The sequence below is a fragment of the Chiloscyllium plagiosum genome, unplaced genomic scaffold (genome assembly GCF_037043375.1).
Source record: "Chiloscyllium plagiosum isolate Xiang-an unplaced genomic scaffold, Cpla_swu_hap1 HiC_scaffold_27, whole genome shotgun sequence".
Lineage (NCBI taxonomy): Eukaryota > Metazoa > Chordata > Chondrichthyes > Orectolobiformes > Hemiscylliidae > Chiloscyllium > Chiloscyllium plagiosum.
This window is the reverse complement of record NW_028270165.1, coordinates 37,592,938-37,611,785: the sequence shown is the minus strand read 5'-3', so window position 1 is coordinate 37,611,785 and position 18,848 is coordinate 37,592,938. Positions and strand designations below refer to the sequence as shown.

The window sequence follows — 18,848 nt, the reverse complement described above, 5'->3', positions numbered from 1 at the left end:
ACTTTGCTTCCAGTGGGCACTGCTGCTCGTTGAGACCAGGAGCTGTTCCCTCTAGTGTTTTCTGTCCAGTCAAAGAATTATTGGCTCTGTCTGGGAACGAGCTCCAGTCTGTAAATAATAGCTGAATACTTCAGGGTGTCCATTCACATTCAGCAGTGATTTTGAAATTAAATCTACGGTTATGTGCCTGTGAACAACTCATCATCGAAGAATTGCCCAAAGGCTTGGCAATTCATTGTTGGGAATTGATTGCTTCAATTGATAATTTTAAAAATTCTCTTCCTTAATTTACCCCTTAATTTTGTGTCTATGGGATGGTGGAGGACTTGTTCATAAGGCTTAAATCATCGCTATTAACTGGATTATCTTGTTTAACTTTGCCCTAGTAAATTTGCGGTATTCATAATTGTTTGTTCTTGTTTAAATTATAATTCTGGTGTGCAAGATCTGTTCATCAAGTGTGGCCCTCTTGATGAAACTGCTGTGGGTCACTCCCAGGACTGAGCCCCTGTGCATTCTCACAGTGTGTGTGCAGTGGGAGAGTCAGTGGGCTTTTTTGTTTTATGCCCTTGCCCCGCCCTGCCCCGCCGCCAACTTTGCCTCCATTGGGCGTTGCTGCTTGTTGAGCCCAGGAGCTGTTCTCTCGAGATTCTACTGTCAGTTATAGAATTGTTGGCTCTTTCTGGGAATGAGTCCGAGCCTGTAAGAAATGACTGAATACTTTGGGGTGTCTCGTCACATTCAGCAGTGACTTTTAAATTGGATTTACAGTTACGTGTCTGTGAAAAACTCATAGTTCAAGTATTGCACAAAGGCTTGGCAATGCATTGTTGGAAACTGTTTGTTTGAATTGGTAAGTTTTTAAAAAAAATTCTTTCTTAATTTGCCGCTGAAATTTCTATTTCTGAGATGATGGGGAACTTGATCAAAGGGTTTAATTCATTGCTATTAATTAGATTATCTGCTTAACTTTGGCCTAGAAAAGTTGCCGTATTTATAATTGTTGGTTTTTGTTTAAATTATAATGTTGATGTGCAAGATCTGTTCTTCATCAAGTCTGGTTAGGAACAGTTGAGAAATTGAGGGACATTGCATGTTTTAATTTCACTGTGCTGTGAATCTGGTGAGAGTGACATTCATTTGTATTTGGTTGCGAACCCTCAGTTGTAATGTCTTTCACCCCAACTATTCACTATGGGAGTGAGTTCCACAGTCTCACCACACTCTGAGGTTTTTCATGAAATCTTTAGTGCAGAATTGGAAGGGAAAGTGTTGACGAGGGCAGAATATAGGGTCTTAAATGCAAAAGCCAGGAAGTCATTCGACAAAGTAAAACCATGACAATGTAGGGACAAATAAGGAACTTTGACAGCAATGAAGAGGTCACACGTCAGATTTCAAGATAATGGTCGTGACAAAAAGAAAAAGTACTCTGCTGATATTGGATATTGTAATTAAGCAAATTTCGAGATGCTGCTGTTGGTTGAATATGATGACGTAAGAGATGAAATAACCAAAACCACGAATGTAATTTGATGCCAGTAACCATAAAGCAAGAGTATACTGTTGATTGATATAGGTCAATTGCGTGCAAGTAGGCCATTCAGCCCATCGAGTCAACATTGACTGACCGTCCCACCCAAAACCAATTCGTTACTCTATCTCTGTAACCCTGCATCTCCCATGGTCAATCTACACTCACCTGCACATCCTTTGGACTGTGGTAGGAGGCCAGAGCACCAGAGGAAACCAACGCAGACACAAGGGGAGAATGTGCAAACTCCTCACAAAGAGTCGGCCCGAGTGTTGGTTCAAACTCAGATCACTGATGCCGTGAGGCAGCAGTGCTATCCACCGTGCCACCACCACTTGCTGCTCTCTAAAGAAGTGAATTTCAAAGACTTGGGAACACTTGAGAGAAAAACAAAACTCTCCTATCTTAAATGAGAGGCTAGTCTCTGGCAAGAAATGAGTGGACATTACATTTACATTAAGTCCTCGCCAGATGTTATACAGCTTCATCAGATCATCTGTTTCTTCTAAACGCAAATTGATACAAGCCCAGCCTGACATCCCCTTGTCCCCGATTATAAGTTGAGTAAATCAGCGACCCTCGACCTCACTGGCATGACACAGGATGCCCTCAATCCAAGTTGACCTTAATTGTCTAACCTCTTGACGCCCACGCCACCATGTGGTCAGCCGCAACTCAGCCCTGAACGAGAGCAGAGGAATTGAATAGACAGCAGTGAGGTGGACATTGCATTCCCAGAGAATATTGTTCAAGTGAGAAAGTTGTTCAGCTCACATTCAGATCATTGCAGGGATCACATCTCCTCTCATTTAAATATCTTAGATCCCAATAACGGTCTAGTTTTGTTGTACATTGTGTGTGGTTTACCTGATTTTCTGTTGCTGTCATTCCCATTTGGGTGTGTGAATTCAGTACCAGATAATAGGCTCAGTTCTGAATTATCCTTGAGGATTGGTGTAGAACGTACTAAGTGTCAGTCATAATGGAAGAAGCTGTACTGTTTATTTAACCCTTTGCTGTCATTGTCCAGGGACTGAATGAATGGGGAAGTGTAGAGGGAGTTTTACTCTGTATCTAACCCAATGCTCTCTCTGTCTTGACAGTGTTTGTTGGGGACAGTGTTGAGGTAGCTTCACTTTCAATTTAAGAGTAGAGGAAGCTTTATTCTGATTGTAATCCCATGCTGTCCTTTTCCTGGGAGTGTGAGATGGCATCTGTAATTGAAGTGAATGCAGACTTGCTGTGGGAGTGGAGGGTACTTCTACCTGAGCACACCCATCTTTGAGATTGCTGTGCTAATCAAGACAATCTCAGACACCTTCATTCACTTTTCCAACCAACCACAGGGTGGTTAAGGATGGTATAAATGCAAGCATTGCCAGCGTTGCCCACACACCATGCATGAATAAATACTTTTTGTTTAAAAGTTACATTCACGTTCCAAACCCTCTAATGTATGATTACTTACAAGGAAAATTCCTGTCAGTTTGGAATATCATTTTAAAACATAGGAATGTGTCAACCATGTAGAAATATAACAAGAACAACAAATGGAGAAGTTAACAGGTAATGAGCAGGACCAGAATGCTGAGTCAGTCTGACCTCCATGGCTGAGAGAGTTCTCCCAGATGTTGAAGTTACACCAGTGCCTTTTACTCTTGCAGCTTGCCAAAAGTTTGTCCCCGATGTAAGATCATTCAATAACCCGAAGAACTAACTGTTTTATCTCCATAGCTGCTGCCAGACTTGCTGAGTAATTCCAGCCCTTCTGCTTTATTCTTTTATCGGATTTGAGCTTCCCTAAGTCAGTGTAATAAATAACTGCAATGCTGGAGATCTGAAAGACAAAAATGCACCAATTGCTGGAGAAACTCAATAGGACTGGAAGCACAAGTGGAGAGAGAAGCAGAGTTAGCATTTCAAGTGCTGTGACCCTTCTTCACAACTGTTCTGGACGCATGCCAGGATATTTACTCTGTTTCTTTCTCTCTCTCTCTCCACCGGTTTTGCCAGACTGGCTGAGTTTCTCCAGCAATTTCTGTTCTGACACTTTAACAAGGTTAATGTTTGTTATCCATCCTTAAGTGCAAGGTGTCTTGCTTATGCCAATTCAGAGGGCAATTTAAGAGTCAACCACATTGCTGTGTGTCTGGAGTCACATGTAAGCCAGATCAGGTAAGCATGGCAGTTTCCCTCCTGAAAGGACATTGGTGAACATGGGCTTTTATGACAATTGACGTCAGTGCCATCGATACCATACTGAGACTAATTTTGTGTTCCCCATTTATGATTTGAATTATTCACATCTCACCTCTTGCTGTGGTGGGATTTGAACTCATGTTCCCTGGATTACTCATCCTGTGACATTATGTCCACACTGTTGTTTCCCATCCTTTGCTATTTTGTGTTTGCTCTTTATGTCTTAGTCCTCAGATGTTTGGGAAATTGAACCTGTTTTAAAGATTGCCCTAAACCTGCCCCTTTGATCAAGTCTTTGGCCACCTGTCCTAATCTGTGCTCCACTCTTGTGATTTTTAAAGGAATTCTCATTATGTTCACGTGAAGCACTTTGAGATAGTTAACTGTACCACAGGTATTATTTGAATGCAGCTTGTATCCCTAACTTAATATCTGAAAATAGAGGGTCATATTTTAAAAGTAGAAGACACAAATGAGGATGATTTTTTTTCTTTCTGATGGTTGTGTGTCTTCCTCAAAAGGCAGTGAATTCAAAATCTTTAAGGCAGAGGTAGACAGGTTCTTGCTAACCAAGTGGGTGACAGATTGTCGGGGATGTGGAGGAATGTAGAGCTGAGGTTGTATTCAGATCAGCCATGATCTTATTGAATGTTGCAGCAGGCTCGTAGGGCCTAGTGGCCTACTCCCGCCCTTTGTATCAAGCAGTCTGTGTCTCCCCTCTTATAGCTATGAACTGGATAATTCCTTTCCAATATTGCGCCTTGCAGACATTTAAGTGAACACCAGGTGGTCTCCTATTGGGAGCAGGCATATTGCAGTAATTGCAATATTTCTTGTGTTAATTTTGTTGCTCCTCACTCAGTGTTGCTGAGAATCATCTAAATAAAAACCAAAACACTTCTATAATTATCGCACCAATGGAACTGATGGTTTGGATGTAACATTGTTGAATAAGCCATTCCCAGCTTTTCCAGAATTCTGTGTTTAAAGCCCTCGAGTCTGGTTTCTACCCCTGAAACAATTCTTATCAAGGTCATATTTGACATCCTTTGTTACGGTGACAGGGATGAACATTCCCTCGTCGTCCTGCGGACAGCCTTGATCAGAGTTAATGACAGTACTGACCCTCTCCAGCATCGCTGTATCCTCTGGGAGGGTCTGCTTTTAGCGTCTTCCGTTCTTATTTATTTAACCGTAGCTGCTGGTGTTGGCATCTATACTGATGATATCCAACTGTGCCTGAACACCACTTCTCTCCCGACTCCTCTGTCATTCATAATTTACCAATAATTTCATCTGAATGCCTGCCCAATTTCCAGCATTGGATAACCATAAACATTCCCTTAGTTAAATATTGTGAAGTGTGAAGCCATTGTTTTAGTCCCCAAGTTCGACCTGACACCCCCCGCCCCTCCCCCAACCCCAGTAACTCTGTTGACATCCTTCTTGTCACATTGAAACTAGGATCGATAGATTCGTGATCAGTCGGGGGATGAACAGTTACAGGAAAAGGGCAGGAAAGTGGATGTGGGGAATGCCAGATCAGCCACGATCCTACTGAATGGAGGAGCAGGCTCAAGAGGCTGAATGGCGTATTGCTGTTCCTATTTCTTGTGGATCCCGAGCCCTTACCTCTGATACAGGGCCCTGGCTTCAGTATGTGCCATTACTGAGAGTGCTGATGTTCCCTTGTGTAATATCAACAACTTAGCAGCTGCTGAAACCTCTTGCTCCTTTGTTACCTCTGAACACAATATGCCAATGTGTTCAGGGGAGGCGATGGCCACTTTATTGTCACCAGACCATTCACCCAGGTAATGTTCACGGGACTTGGTTTCAAAACCTGCCACGGCAGATGGTGGAATCTGAATTCAATATAAATCTGGAATTAAGAGTCAAATGATGAAATCGTTGTGGTTTGTTGTAAAAACTTATCTGGTTTCCTGCTGTCCAAACCTGATCTGATCTACATGTGATTCAGATCCACTGTCAGCTGGTTGAATCTTCACTGTCAGCTGGTTTCAATCAAAACCTCCAGGCGGAGGTTCACTATAACCTCCCTACTTTTGTACTCCATTTAAAGGCCAATCTCTCTTTTGCCTTCCCGATTACTCACTGAACTTGGATGAAGAGTTCATGTCATCCTTACCACCTGCATTCTAATCAACTGTATCTACTGCAGTCTTGGCAATAGTACATTCACTTTACTTATCCAAGTAATTCATATACATAAAGTAAATAATTTTGTGCCCCAGCACTGATCCCTGTGGAACGTTGCTAGTTGTAAGTTGCGATCCTGAGCATGCCCCTTATCCCTCCTGTATCATTGGTTCGCCAATCATCTATCCATACGATTAGACTGTTTCCAATATCATGTGCATATCATTGGCTCTGCCAGCAAGTCTTCCTAAACCGTTCTTGAAAAGGTGATGGTGAGCTACCTCTTAAATTGCTTCACAAATATGTTGTGGTCTATAATAAAGGTTCAGGAGCGAGTTCCAGGATTTTGATCAATAACATCGAAGCAATGCGTATATGTCACAGTTGGAATGTTGTGTTCAGACTTATCTCCTCTTGCTGGTTGAAGTGATGGAGTGGAAGTTGCTCTTGAAGAGCCGCCACTCATATAATCAAGCCAGACAGATCAATTGTGGCCAGAGACTCTGCCATTTTGACTTCTCATCAATCTACATTCTTTCCATCCAAGTTTTAGTCACATCAAACTGCCACGCAATGCTGTTATGGCCACAGTAAACTATAATAACGTGAAGATCGCTGGGATGATTTTCTACATCCGACTGCAATATAATCACAAATCATTGTTTCCAGTTTTGGTGGAACAAACGACATCGTATTGGTGGATAATGACAGTTAGTGCATACACAGCTAGCCATCGATAAATATTAATTCTGATCACTTCAATGGCCAAATTTCAATTCAGAAACCAAGTGCACTCGGCTGCTTGTAACATAGACAACATGACAAAGTGGCTCATAGGAGGAGAAATGGGGCATTGAGGAGGAGTGAAATGTTTGCTTTTGGTCACCTCCACAATTGTTAGAAAAACAGTTTGAAACGATTCTTAAAAGGTGGCTGAAGTAATAATGTGGCATAACGCTTCAGACAGCGCAAAGTGGAAGATCACTTTCTAGTGGAAGAAAAAGATATTTCTTATTTCTGAAAGAACTGGGAAACAGAAGAGGGAATGAAATCTGACTTGGGAGCTATTTCCTATTTGTTGAGAATGTTGTTTCATCATAGTCTTGGTTTAGAGCATAAGCTCTTCATCAGGAATAAAGGGTGGTCCGAGGGGGCTGAGAGATAAATGGGAAGGAAGTGGGGCTGGAGGAAAGGCAGCTGGGAGTGCAATAGATAGCTGGAGGTCGGGTTTGATGGTAATAGGTCAGAGATGAGGGTGGAGCAAATAGGTGAGAAGCAAGGTGGACAGGTATGACAGGTCAAGAGGTTGGTGTAGAATTGGAAGGTTGGATCTGGGACAAGGTGGGGGAGAGGAAATGAGGAAACTGATGAAATCTACATTGATACCATGTGGTTGGAGGGTCCCAAGTCAGAAGGTGAGGTGTTTTTCTTACAAGCGTCGGGTAGCAAGAGTTTGGCAGTGGAGGCAGCCCAGGACTTGCATGTCCTTGGCGGAACGGGAGAGCGAGTTAAAGCGTTCAGCCACAGGGCGTCGGTCGTTTAGTTTTAGTGTCCCAGAGCTGTTCCCTGAAACGTTCCGCGAGTTGGCGTCCAGTTTCCCCAATGTGGATGAGACCATATTGCAAGCAATGGACATAATCTTATAAATAGATTGCATAAATCTTAGCCTGCCAGAGTTCTTTTCTTTAATTAAATTAATGAAAATTTTAACTAAATTGGGTGGCTGCATGAAACGGTTTATTGGTCAGATTTGAATCATCACTCCCAAATAAGACAATGCCATGAATATCAGTGAACTGCTCTTTTTGTTAAAAACCATTAATTTTGACTTTCAATATTCGAAGAAGCAAATTAATAGCACACAGTCAATACCCAGTCTGATTAATATGAAATTAAATTTAACCAAAAAAACATAAAACCAAGCTGGGAGATAAGAAATGGGGGAATAAAGCAAGAAATGCAGCATCATAGAAGGTGCTCCTCCAGGGAGTGTATTTTACCAACTACCGCTGCTAAATATAAACACTCTGATATGATCCTCCGGTTTTAATATAAACCATAGCCCCATACAGTAGGTACCATTTAAATGAGTTAAAAATACAACCCTTGAGCAAATCCAGCCTCCAGCCTTACCCCCCGCTTCTTGGAGCTTGGACCTTCCTCAGGCTCCGGCGGGTCGTTGAACTCCTGGGCTCCAGCTGCCACTCCTCCACTGAAGAAGCTTTGGGAAGCAGATGCAAAGGCAACATACAGAACAGAGCACCATTGTAAATGAAAGCAGCTTACGAAGACATTGGGCAATAGCATCACACGGTTTGTACCCATCGACCTCTGGGTTATCTGCACAGCACACTCACACAGCACTACTCTGCTTCTGGGCTCCGAGTAGCTGGATTGTGGATCAGTTTACAGTAGGTCCTATATCTCTGACAACATCGGTACACAAGGCAGTGAAGAAAGGTTTCAGCACACTGGCCTTCATCAATTAGAGAACTGAGTATAGATGTTGGCAAGTTATGTTGTAGTTATACAGGACGTTGATGAGGTTGCACCTGGAATATTGTGATCAGTTTTGCTCCCCTTGGTGTTCTGACTTCTGACTTCTTCAACTCTGTGTTTATCTTGAACTTGATGGGATACTTTGTCCAACTCAGCATGTTTAAACAGTATCACTCAGATGATTCATTTGAAACTTTTCAGGAAGTGAGCTCAATAAGATTGAACTATTCAAAGTTACTTGCACTCTATTTTAAAATTACATGAGGACCAGTAGTCAAAGACACGTACAGCATGGAAACAGACCCTTCGGTCCAACTTGTCCATGCTGACCTGATATCCGAAATTAATCTAGTCCCATTTGACAGCACCTGATCCATATATTCTGGCAGCTCATTTCATATATGTACCACCCCCTGCATGAAGACGTTGTCCCTTTAATATATTTCACCTCTCACCCTAAACCTATGCCCTCTAGTTCTGGACTCCCCCACCCCTGAGAAAAAACCTTGTCTATTACCCTGTCCATACCCTCATGATTTTGTAACCTCTATTAGGTCACTCCTCTGCCTCCGATGCTCCAGGTAAAACAGCTCCAGCCTATTCAGCCTCTCCCTGGAGCACAAACCCTACAACCCCCAGCATCATTCCCATAAATCGTTTCTCATGGAGAAGTTAACGTTTCAGTCCTGAAGAAGGGTTAATACCCAAAACGCTGACTACTCCACATTCTGAGGTTGTATTCTCCCAACCTCCTGCTTGCAACTTCGGGTTGCAATATGTAGTGGCTCAGTGGTTACCACTGCAGCCTCACAGCGCACGGGACCCAGGTTTGACTCCAGCCTTGGATAGCTATCTGTGAGGAGTTTGCACAATCTCCCAGTGTCTGCGTGGGTTTTCTCTGGGTGATCCTGTCTTCTTACATAAACCAAAGATGTGCAGGTCATGTTGATTGGCCATGCTTAATTGCCCATAGAGTAAGGTACATTAACTAGAGGGAAATGGGTGTTGATGGGTTACTCTTCGGAGGGTTTGTGTGGACCTGTTGGGACAAATGGCCTATTTCCTGTAGCTAATCTCATCTGCACTAATTTTGTCTCTAACGAATGGCAGAGTAGACTCGACGGGCCCAATGGCCTAACTTCTGCTCCGATGGTCTTGCGGTCTGAGGTTTATTTGGATCATTTCATTGGCAATGTGCAGTCCCTGGCTCAATGAGCAGCAGTGCCCCCGCTGGTGCTTCCGCAAGTTGCAAGCAAACATGAACCTCTTCCCACACTCGGGCCAGCTGAAGGGCCTCCCACTGCTGAAAGACACACAGGTGTTTCAGCAGGGTGAAGGAATTGCTGAAGGCCTTCCCGCACTCAGGGCAGCAGAATGGCCTCACCCCCCCCCCCCCCGCCCCCGTGTGGACCAGCTGGTGCTTCCGCAGTGTGGAGGAGCGGATAAAGCCCTTCCCACACTCGGGGCAGGAGAACGGCTTCTCCCCGGTGTGGACGGACTGGTGCCTCAGCAGGGCTGAGGAATTGCTGAAGGACTTCCTGCACTTAGGGCAACTGAACGACCACTCCCCCATGTGGACTCACCAATGGGCCAGCAGGTCGGAGGAAAGAGCAAAGCCCGTCCTGCACTCGGGGCAGAAGAACGGCCTCTCCTCAGTGTGGACCCACTGGTATCTCAGCAGGTGGGAAGAACTGCTGAAGGCCATCTCGCACTTGGGGCCGGAGAACAGCCTTCCCCGGTGTGGACCACTGGTGCGGCCGCAGGCAGAGGAATCACTGAAGGCCTTCCCACACTCAGGGCAGCAGAAGGGCCTCTTCCCCTCTGTGGACCCACTGGTGCTTCAGAACCCTTTCAAATTTCACAGTATCCTTCTGATAGGAGACCAGAATTGCACCCAATATTCCAAAACTGGTCTAACCAATGTCCTGTACAGCCACAACATAACTTCCCAACTCCAATACTCAGTCAGAGGATTGCGAAAGCTTTCAAAACCAACAAAAAACAAACAGGAAAGAATGGAGGGCCAAATGAATTTTTGAAAGTCAGCTTGGAAGCATCAATGAGAAATCGGCGGACTGGGTTTATTGGGTACCCGTTCTCCTTAAATGCACTATATACGTATTTCTCTTCTGCTCTTCGTAGTTTCTCTGTGCTGCAGTATGTAGTGGCTCGTTGATATAATGTCCTGATGCAGCAACGTTTGTGGGTGTTGGGATGATTGTTTCTGTGGTTAAGTATTTGGTTTGTGTGTGTTGTTTTTCTGCAGACGCTAGTTTGAAGTTCCCCATTGACTGTTCGCTCTGCTGTGACATCTAAGAATGGTACTTTGTTGTTGTTCTCCTCTTCAAACCAGGAGCCCCCCTCAGGCCCAAAGCCTCACCATTTGGAACACCAATATGCAGACTAGTCAAAGGCCTCCACTGAAAACACCAAGTCGAAGATTCACGCCACTCCATTTACTCCATCCAAGAATTCCTGAACACCAAAGACACTAAGATAGAAGAGGATGGAATAATGATGTCCTTTGACATAACAGCCCTGTTCACATCCATTAACATCAACGTGGCCAAAGAAAACTGGAGACACTACTCGAAGAACCAGAGACATAAACACAGCACCAACTACATCAGCAAAGATAACACTGTCAACCTCGTAGAACTGTGTCTTACCACCCACTTCATATTCAGCAACAAGCCCTCCAAACAAATCAACGAAATACCCATGAAACCACTAGTATCAGGATTCCTCGCAGAAGCAATAATGCAGAGACTCGAACAAACAGCCCTTCCAACGATCCACCCAAACTTTGGGTCCACTACAGTGATGACACTTTTGTCATCAAAAAATGAAACAAATTAGAGGAAACCTACAACACCATCAACAATATCCTCGCTGACATAAAATTCACAAAAGAGGAGAACAACAACAAAGTGCCATTTCTAGATGTCACAGTACAGCGAACAGTCAATGGTAAATTCAAAACAGCCTCTACAGGAAAACAACGCACACGAACCAAGTACTTAACTTCAGAATCAATCATCCCTCCACATACAAACAAATCTGAATCAGGACACTATTTCAACGAGCCACGACACACTGCAGCACCCAGGAACAACTATAAATAATTACACAGCGCATTTAAGAAGAATGGGTAGCCTGCACTCCTGAAAATGGTTTCCCTGACCGGGAATCGAACCCGGGCCGCGGCGGTGAGAGCGCCAAATCCTAACCACTAGACCACCAGGGAGATGCGAATGGCGCTTGTCAGCTCTCCGAAAAATTACTTTCCTGCCCGGAAATCGAACCTGGGCCGCGGTCGTCAGCAAGCTTTCACCTGTTCATCCAACAATGTCATTTCTTGTATCCATTGCTCCCGATGCGGTCTCCTCTACATTGGGGAGACTGGAGACTCCTCGCAGAGTCCAGTCACGGCGCTTGAGGGGATATCTCCAGGACACCCGCAACAATCAACCCCATCGCCCTCTGGCCCAACATTTCAACACCCCCTCCCACTCTGCCGAGGACATGCAGGTCCTGGGCCTCCTCCATCGCCGCTCCCTCCCCACCCGATGCCTGGAGGAAGAACGCCCCATCTTCCGCCTCGGATAAATTCAAACCCAGAACATTAATGTAGACTTCACCAGTTTCCTCATTTCCCCTCCCCACACCTTACTTCTGTTCCAAACTTCCAGCACAGTGCTATCCTCATGACCTGTCCTACCTGCCAATCTCCCTTCCCACCTATCCGCTCCACCCTCCTCTCTGACCTTTCACCTCCATCCCCAGCCCCATTCACATATTGTACTCTTTGCTACATTCGGCCCAGCACACTCCCACCCCCCAATTTATCTCTCCGCCCTGGAGGCGTCCTGATGAAGGGCTTTTGCCCGAAAAGTCGATTTTCCTGCTCCTCGGAAGCTGTCTGACCTGCTGTGCTTTTCCAGCACCACTCTGATCTAAACTCTGGTTTCCAGCATCTGCAATCCGCACTTTTGCCAACCCAATAAACCCAGTGTGTCGATTTCACATCAACAAACTGACACAAGCAGACACAACGTGTGCAGAAACCCTAGCCACATTACTTTACATAAAAGACATCTGGGAAATGATGTCCAGACAACTCAACGCTCTCAGCACCATGGTAGCCCACAAACCTACCAACACACTTAAACAGCGGCTGATGAACCTGGAATAGCCTATACAAACAAACCGCAAACGAATGTTATTTACAAAATACCATACAAGGAAATATATACATGAACTCTGCCGCACAGTTCTCTGTGGCAAGAAATGCTAGGATGAGATAAGGAAGATTTTTTTCAGCAAAAACGAATCGGCACTAACTGGACAGCCATTTAAAATCAACGCTGTCAGCCCAGGATGGAAAACCAGAAGGGATGAACAGCTTTCATATTTCCTGAAGATTTACAAAGCTGGGACTGGGTTTTGGTATTTGTTCCCTTTCCACTCCCAGGAGCCGCAGTGGTTGGGGAGGTGAGTTGGAAAAAGTGAAATGTGCCCGTGAGCAGCGTGTGGGGCTCTTTCAGCTTCCCCTCCTCTGACAGCGCGGTGACGTGACTCTGATGTTCTCAGGGACACTTACTGACGCGAGACAGTGAAAAGAGTCTCGTTCCTGCAGATCAGGAATTCAAACCGTATGCCGGCTTCAGGACAATGAGAAAGATTAATTGGGGTGTGTGAAGAAGCTGTGAGCTGCATTTCAAACAGGTAGGTGGAGTCAGATGCGTCATCCATTGCGCCCTGGCACTGTGCGTACCTGACGCCGCCATGCTGCAGAGTTCTGACGTTAACACAATGGGAACATTCACAAGAGGAACAGCCAAAGATAATCACCATCACGGCTTCCCTTCCATTGTCCCAACTTGGTGAAGCAGTATCTTTCACTGGCAAATAAAACACATTCGTCCTCAGGTGCCTGCTTCATTTCGATCACGACTTCACGCCCCTCACTGTTCTCGTCTCATTTCCAAACACTTGGCTCATAGCCTCAAAATTAGCCCTGTGGGTATCTGCTTGTTCCACCCTGACAGGCAGTGGGTTGCAGATTTCCAACCCCTCCACTGATTTGAATCTTAAAGAAGAAACCGGGGAACAGTCTTCCTTTCTTTTTGACGAAATTTCTCAACTGTAGTCGGCAAGGTTCACACCTGCGTGGGGAAACCTCAATCGATCTCAAATCCATCGTATTAACCACTCGACCAGGAATAGAGAACCACACTGACAGCTTCATTTCCCAGGTCTCTCTGCCTGTGGAGCTGAGAAATAGTGAGTTATTGCTGGGTTTGTTTGAATCCATTCACTTCACAGATTTAGAAAGGGTTACATATCTGCACATGGCGAGTCTGGTTGTTTCATTACGAAAGATGAAATAAACTTTCAGTTAAAAGCAAAAACAGAAATTGCAGGAGCAACTCAGCTTGTCAGGCACCATCGGTGGAAAGAGAATCAGAGACAATATTTCAGAACTCTGTTTTCTCCCACAGGTACTGCCAAACCGGCTGAGTTTCTCCAGCAGATCCTCTTTGTGTCTCTGATTCTCAGCATCCGCTGTCCTTTACGTTAGAAATTAAATCAATTCAGCCTCATGTGCAGGAATGAGAATCCTTTCAATTTCCCAAAAAATTGGCAGAGATTTCAAGGCATTTGGAAAAAAAAGTAAAAGTGACATTAGGAAGAACACTTTCTTGTCCCTGTCTGACCGTGACAAGGAGGCAGATTCAAGAACACAAAACGGAATTCGGTGGTCATGTCCAAAGTAACAATGTGGAGATTTACAGGGAGAAGGCAAGAGAATGATACGAATAGAGACTCTCATTTACTTGCTGTGTAGAACCAGCAGAGCTAATGTGGGCCTCAAATTGCGCTGTGACACGTGTTGTGATTCAGAGTGAACTCACAGTTCAATCAACGGAAGGTTTAGAAAAGTTTATATTTATACAATCTCCTCACGTCAACGCAACAACAAAGTGGTTTAATTATCCGCCAGTGGAGAGAACCCGGTTCCTGGAGATGGGACAAAGAGCTGGCTCAGGGATATCAATCCACATTGCTCTCTTTGCCACTAGTTCAGAGGGAGAACATTGCAGAGACAAAGGAGAGAATAACGCTCTGTGTCGGAGGGTGACTAACTGTTCATGGAGACTATTCCTGGCTAACAATAAGTCGTGTGTAACAGCTGACGATGTGATAACACGGCCTCGTGTGGTGTGGTAGGGATCAAGGGCATGGGGGTGTTCTGGTCCAAATAATATTGAACTCGACCTTGAAGACTGGAGGATTCCAAACGGAAAATGAGGCGCTGGTCTTCTATCTGGAGCGGAGCTTTGCTGGAACACTACTGCATGCCTGAGACAGAGATGTTGGCCAGGGAACAGGGTGGCGTGTGAAAGAGACAGGCAATCAGAAGGTCATGCGCCTCTGGGTGGGCTCGAACCACCAACCTTTCGGTTAACAGCCGAACGCGCTGACCAATTGTAACACAGCGACAGGCGATGACATGGGCTGCGCCATCACTTAGGGGAGGCTATTATTGAATTCATAATTCAGCCTCCCGGCCTCGAATTCCAGTTGTCGTCTATCAGTTTTACTTTGCCATAATAAAGCCTGGGACATTCATTGTGGAGACACCGGGGACAGGCTGGAGACACATCCATGTCAGGAGGAACGAGCATTCTTATTCCGGGCCGTCACCCTTCGAGCCTTTCAGTGTTTTGCCCTTTCCCGAGTTCTCTCATTGGCTCGGAGGCGAGAAGGGGTTTGAATTCCTGATGTGCAGGAACGACAATTCTTTCAATGTCTCAGATCAGTTCATGTCCCAAGAACATCAGAGTCAATCTCCCGGCCTCTTCAACAAGGGGACGGTGTCTGGACTGTCTCTACTCAGTTGGACAGTTCATCTTTCATTCTCATCTAAATCCGCTTCCCAACGAGTTTCTAAAGATTCACAAAGCTGGAGACAGGGATTTCTGTTTTGCTTCAGGAACATTTTTCCATTTCGTAACTGACAATATTTTGCCAAAACCTCTTCCCAATTGTACGCCTTGATTCATTTCCAGGGATGAGGAATTTCCATTTTGGAGAGACATTACCAAGGTTGGGAATGTTCGCTTTGGAGCAAAGAAGGTTAACTGGAGATTTCCTGGGGCTGTTGGTAATGATTGGAGAAGAAGCGGTGGGAATGGGCAGATTAATGATCAGAAGAATCAATTGCCACTGACCAGAGTCAGTTACCAGAGGACAGGGATTGAAGTTCTTGAATGAAAAGCAGCACTTGTGCCGATTAAACACAGAGAATACTGCAGAAAGCCAACAGGTCGAGCAGCATCTGTGGAAAGGTAAACAGAGCTGTACGTTGTGAGGCTGGTACGTTGTTTGTTCACAACCCGATTTTCCTGCATGGCAATCAATTCCCAGACATGAGAAAACGGGATTTTATCGAGACGGGTTTTGTGAAGTTTGAGCGATAGTGCAACCAACAGGAAGTCATTTAAAATCGCCAGTGAAGAATGCATAGTCAGCAGGTTACTACCCTGAGCGGGGGAGCCCCAAAGGATCTCTACGCCAGCACCTTAAGTGTTCGGCGACAACTTCACGCCCAAAGTTGTGGTGTAAAATTTCTCATGGAATGGTTCTAACAGGAAAGGTGAGTATTGGGCTTTTCCTGTCCGCGCCATAGTCCCAACGTATTCTGTTCCCCTGGATTTGATCAGGACAGAGGAGGCTGATGGGAGATCGAATTGAACTACACACATTGATGAGTGATAGAACGGGTGGGAAGGATCCATTCCCATGCATAGAGAGATTAATAATCAGGGCCGAAAATAAGGAGCCACTTCAAGAAATTTGGGGTTCATTCAACAAAGCTAATGTGGAACTGTTCACAGAAAATTGTGATGAAAGTCTCTCGAGTTATTTTGATGAGAAGTGTTGATGATGCTAATACAATCGATAGGATGAACATAGATGGTAAATGTATTTGGTGACAGTTCTGTTCTAGCCCTGTGAGCGAAACCTGGATCTGAAGGAATAAAAGGGACATTAACAACATCGATCTGAAATTGGATGCGTGACATGAAACAAAGCCATCATTAACAGTTGGCTTTTGAACTGGAAAAGCTTTCTCGTGAAATTAGCTTGAGGCTTGAGTTATGCAAGGTCAAGATAATTTAGGTAAAACACGGAAACGCTATCCTCATTAGCAGACAGTGAAAGGATTACAAGACGCAAATTAAACATTTTCTACAAGTGATACAGTGCACTGGGAAGATAAGTATTATAAACTGTGAACAACAAAGTTCTGGAGCACAACACTTACATTCAAAGACCGAAAACATCCAGGTCCTGATTAATCAGATGGCATTGTTGTGCTTTTCTGCAAAACATCCACTTGCAACGTGCTACAAAAGAGTGACAAAACCCATCCCTGTCAGCCCAGGATAGAAAATCCGAATGGATGAAGGTTTGCTGATTTTCTGAAGATTCACAAAGCTAAGACTGGGTTTTGGTGATTGTTTCCTTTCCACTCCCAGGAGCCGCAGTGGTTGAGGCGGTGAGTTGGGGAAAGGAACGTGTGCCCGTGAGCAGCGTGTGGGGCTATTACACCTTCCCCTCATCTGACAGCGCTGTTTCTTGACTCCGATGTGAAGAAGCTGTGGGCTGCATTTCAAACAGGTAGGTGGAGTCAGATGCGTCATCCATTGCGCCCCGGCCCTGTGCGTATCTAACGCCACCATGCTGCAGAGTTCTGACGTTAACACGGACATGCGCAGCAATGGGAACATTCACAAGGTGAACAACCAAAGATAATCACCGTCACTGATTCCCTTCCGCAGGCCCAACTTTGTGAAGCAGTATCTTTCACTGGCAAAGGAAACACCCTTGTCCACAGGTGCCTGCTTCATTTCGATCACGATTTCATGTCCCTCACTGTTCTAGTCTCATTTCTGAAGACTTTGCTCATAGACGCAAAAGAAGCTCTGCGGGTATCTTGTTCCACCCGGACAGGCAGTGGGTTGCAGATTCCCACCAGTCCCAATGTCAGTGAAATACTTTTCCCCCTCCACTGATTTGAATCTTAAAGAAGAAGCCGGGGAGCAAGCTCACTTTCTTTTCGACGACATTTCTCATTTTGTAGTCGGCAAGGTTCACACCTGCGTGGGGAAACCGCAATGAATTTCAAGTCCATCGCATTAACCACTCGGCCCACGAACACAGAACCACACTGACAGCTTCACTTCCCAGGTCTATCTGCCTGTGGAGCTGAGAAAGAGTGAATCATCGCAGAGTTTGTTTGAATCCAATCACTTCACAGTGATTCGAAAGGAATAAATATCTGCACATGGCGAGTCTAGGTGTTTCATCCCAAAAGATGAAATGAACTTTCCGTTAATAACAAAACTGGAAATTGCAGGAGGAACTCAGCAGGTCAGGCAACATCTGTGGAAAGAGAATCAGAGACAACATTTCAAAATTCTGTTTTCTCCGACAGGTACTGTCAAACCTTCCGAGTTTCTCTTTTTGTCTCGGCTTTTCAGCATCCGCAGTCCCTTACGTTAGACATTAATTTAATTCAGAAACCCCTTTGTGGAGAAGATTTCCGTTTGGGGAACATTTTCTTGACCCCATTAAAAGCGTACAGCTTCGAAGCTAAGGAAGAACAGCGAACACACCGCCCCTGGGTGGGCTCGAACCACCAACCGTTCGGTTAACAGCCGAAAGCGCTGACCAATTGTGCCACAGAGACATGCATTGGCGCCGTTTGCGCCATCGCTGAGGCGAGGCTATTAGTGAATTCATAATTCAGCCTCCCCGCCGAGAATTACAATTGTTGTCTTCTGCGCAATCTTGCGAGAGATCCCGGCTTTCTTAACTTGACTTGTGCAAAAATGCCCGATTAAACTTCTCAAAAAGAACCTCCGTGAAACGAGGCTGGACTCCCTGGAGTACGAATGGGACAGGAAGTGAAATGATTGGAGATAGCATTGAACAGGTTGACGTGTTTACTTCCCTAATTTTCTTATCCCTCAGCCAATTGGCACGTGGCTTGGGCAGTAATGTTATTACACACACTGGACCAGTGGGATTTGAACCTGAGCCTCAGGGCTCTATGGGAGACTACAGCTGCACCACAAAAAACTCTAGTAAATAGGTCCTCTTCTGTTGAATGAGAGGAAACAGCTTCCTCCTCATCATGAGACGCGACCACTGTACCCTCCGTGCCCATTACAATAAATTGAGCCGCCTCCTGTTGAATGAATGAGTGGGAACCCCTCTCGGAGCTCCAAGAAGCGGGGGGCCCGGTTGGAGGCTGGATTTGCTCAAGGCTTGTATCTATTAACTTATTTAAATGGTTCCTACTGTATGGGAGTATGGTTTACATTAAAACCGGAGGATCATGTCAGAGTGTTTGTTTATATTGAGCAGTTGTAGTTGGTAA

At 45.0% G+C, this 18,848-nt stretch overlaps 1 non-coding gene and 1 pseudogene across 1 annotated transcript; one reads left to right on the top strand and one right to left on the bottom strand.

The window, feature by feature from the left end:
* The window catches only part of LOC148143639 (uncharacterized), a 245,236-nt pseudogene that overhangs the window by 102,720 nt on the left and 123,668 nt on the right, over positions 1-18,848 (top strand).
* trnae-cuc (transfer RNA glutamic acid (anticodon CUC)) lies at positions 11,568-11,639 on the bottom strand. Its single transcript has one exon. It is a non-coding gene; the product is annotated as a tRNA-Glu (tRNA).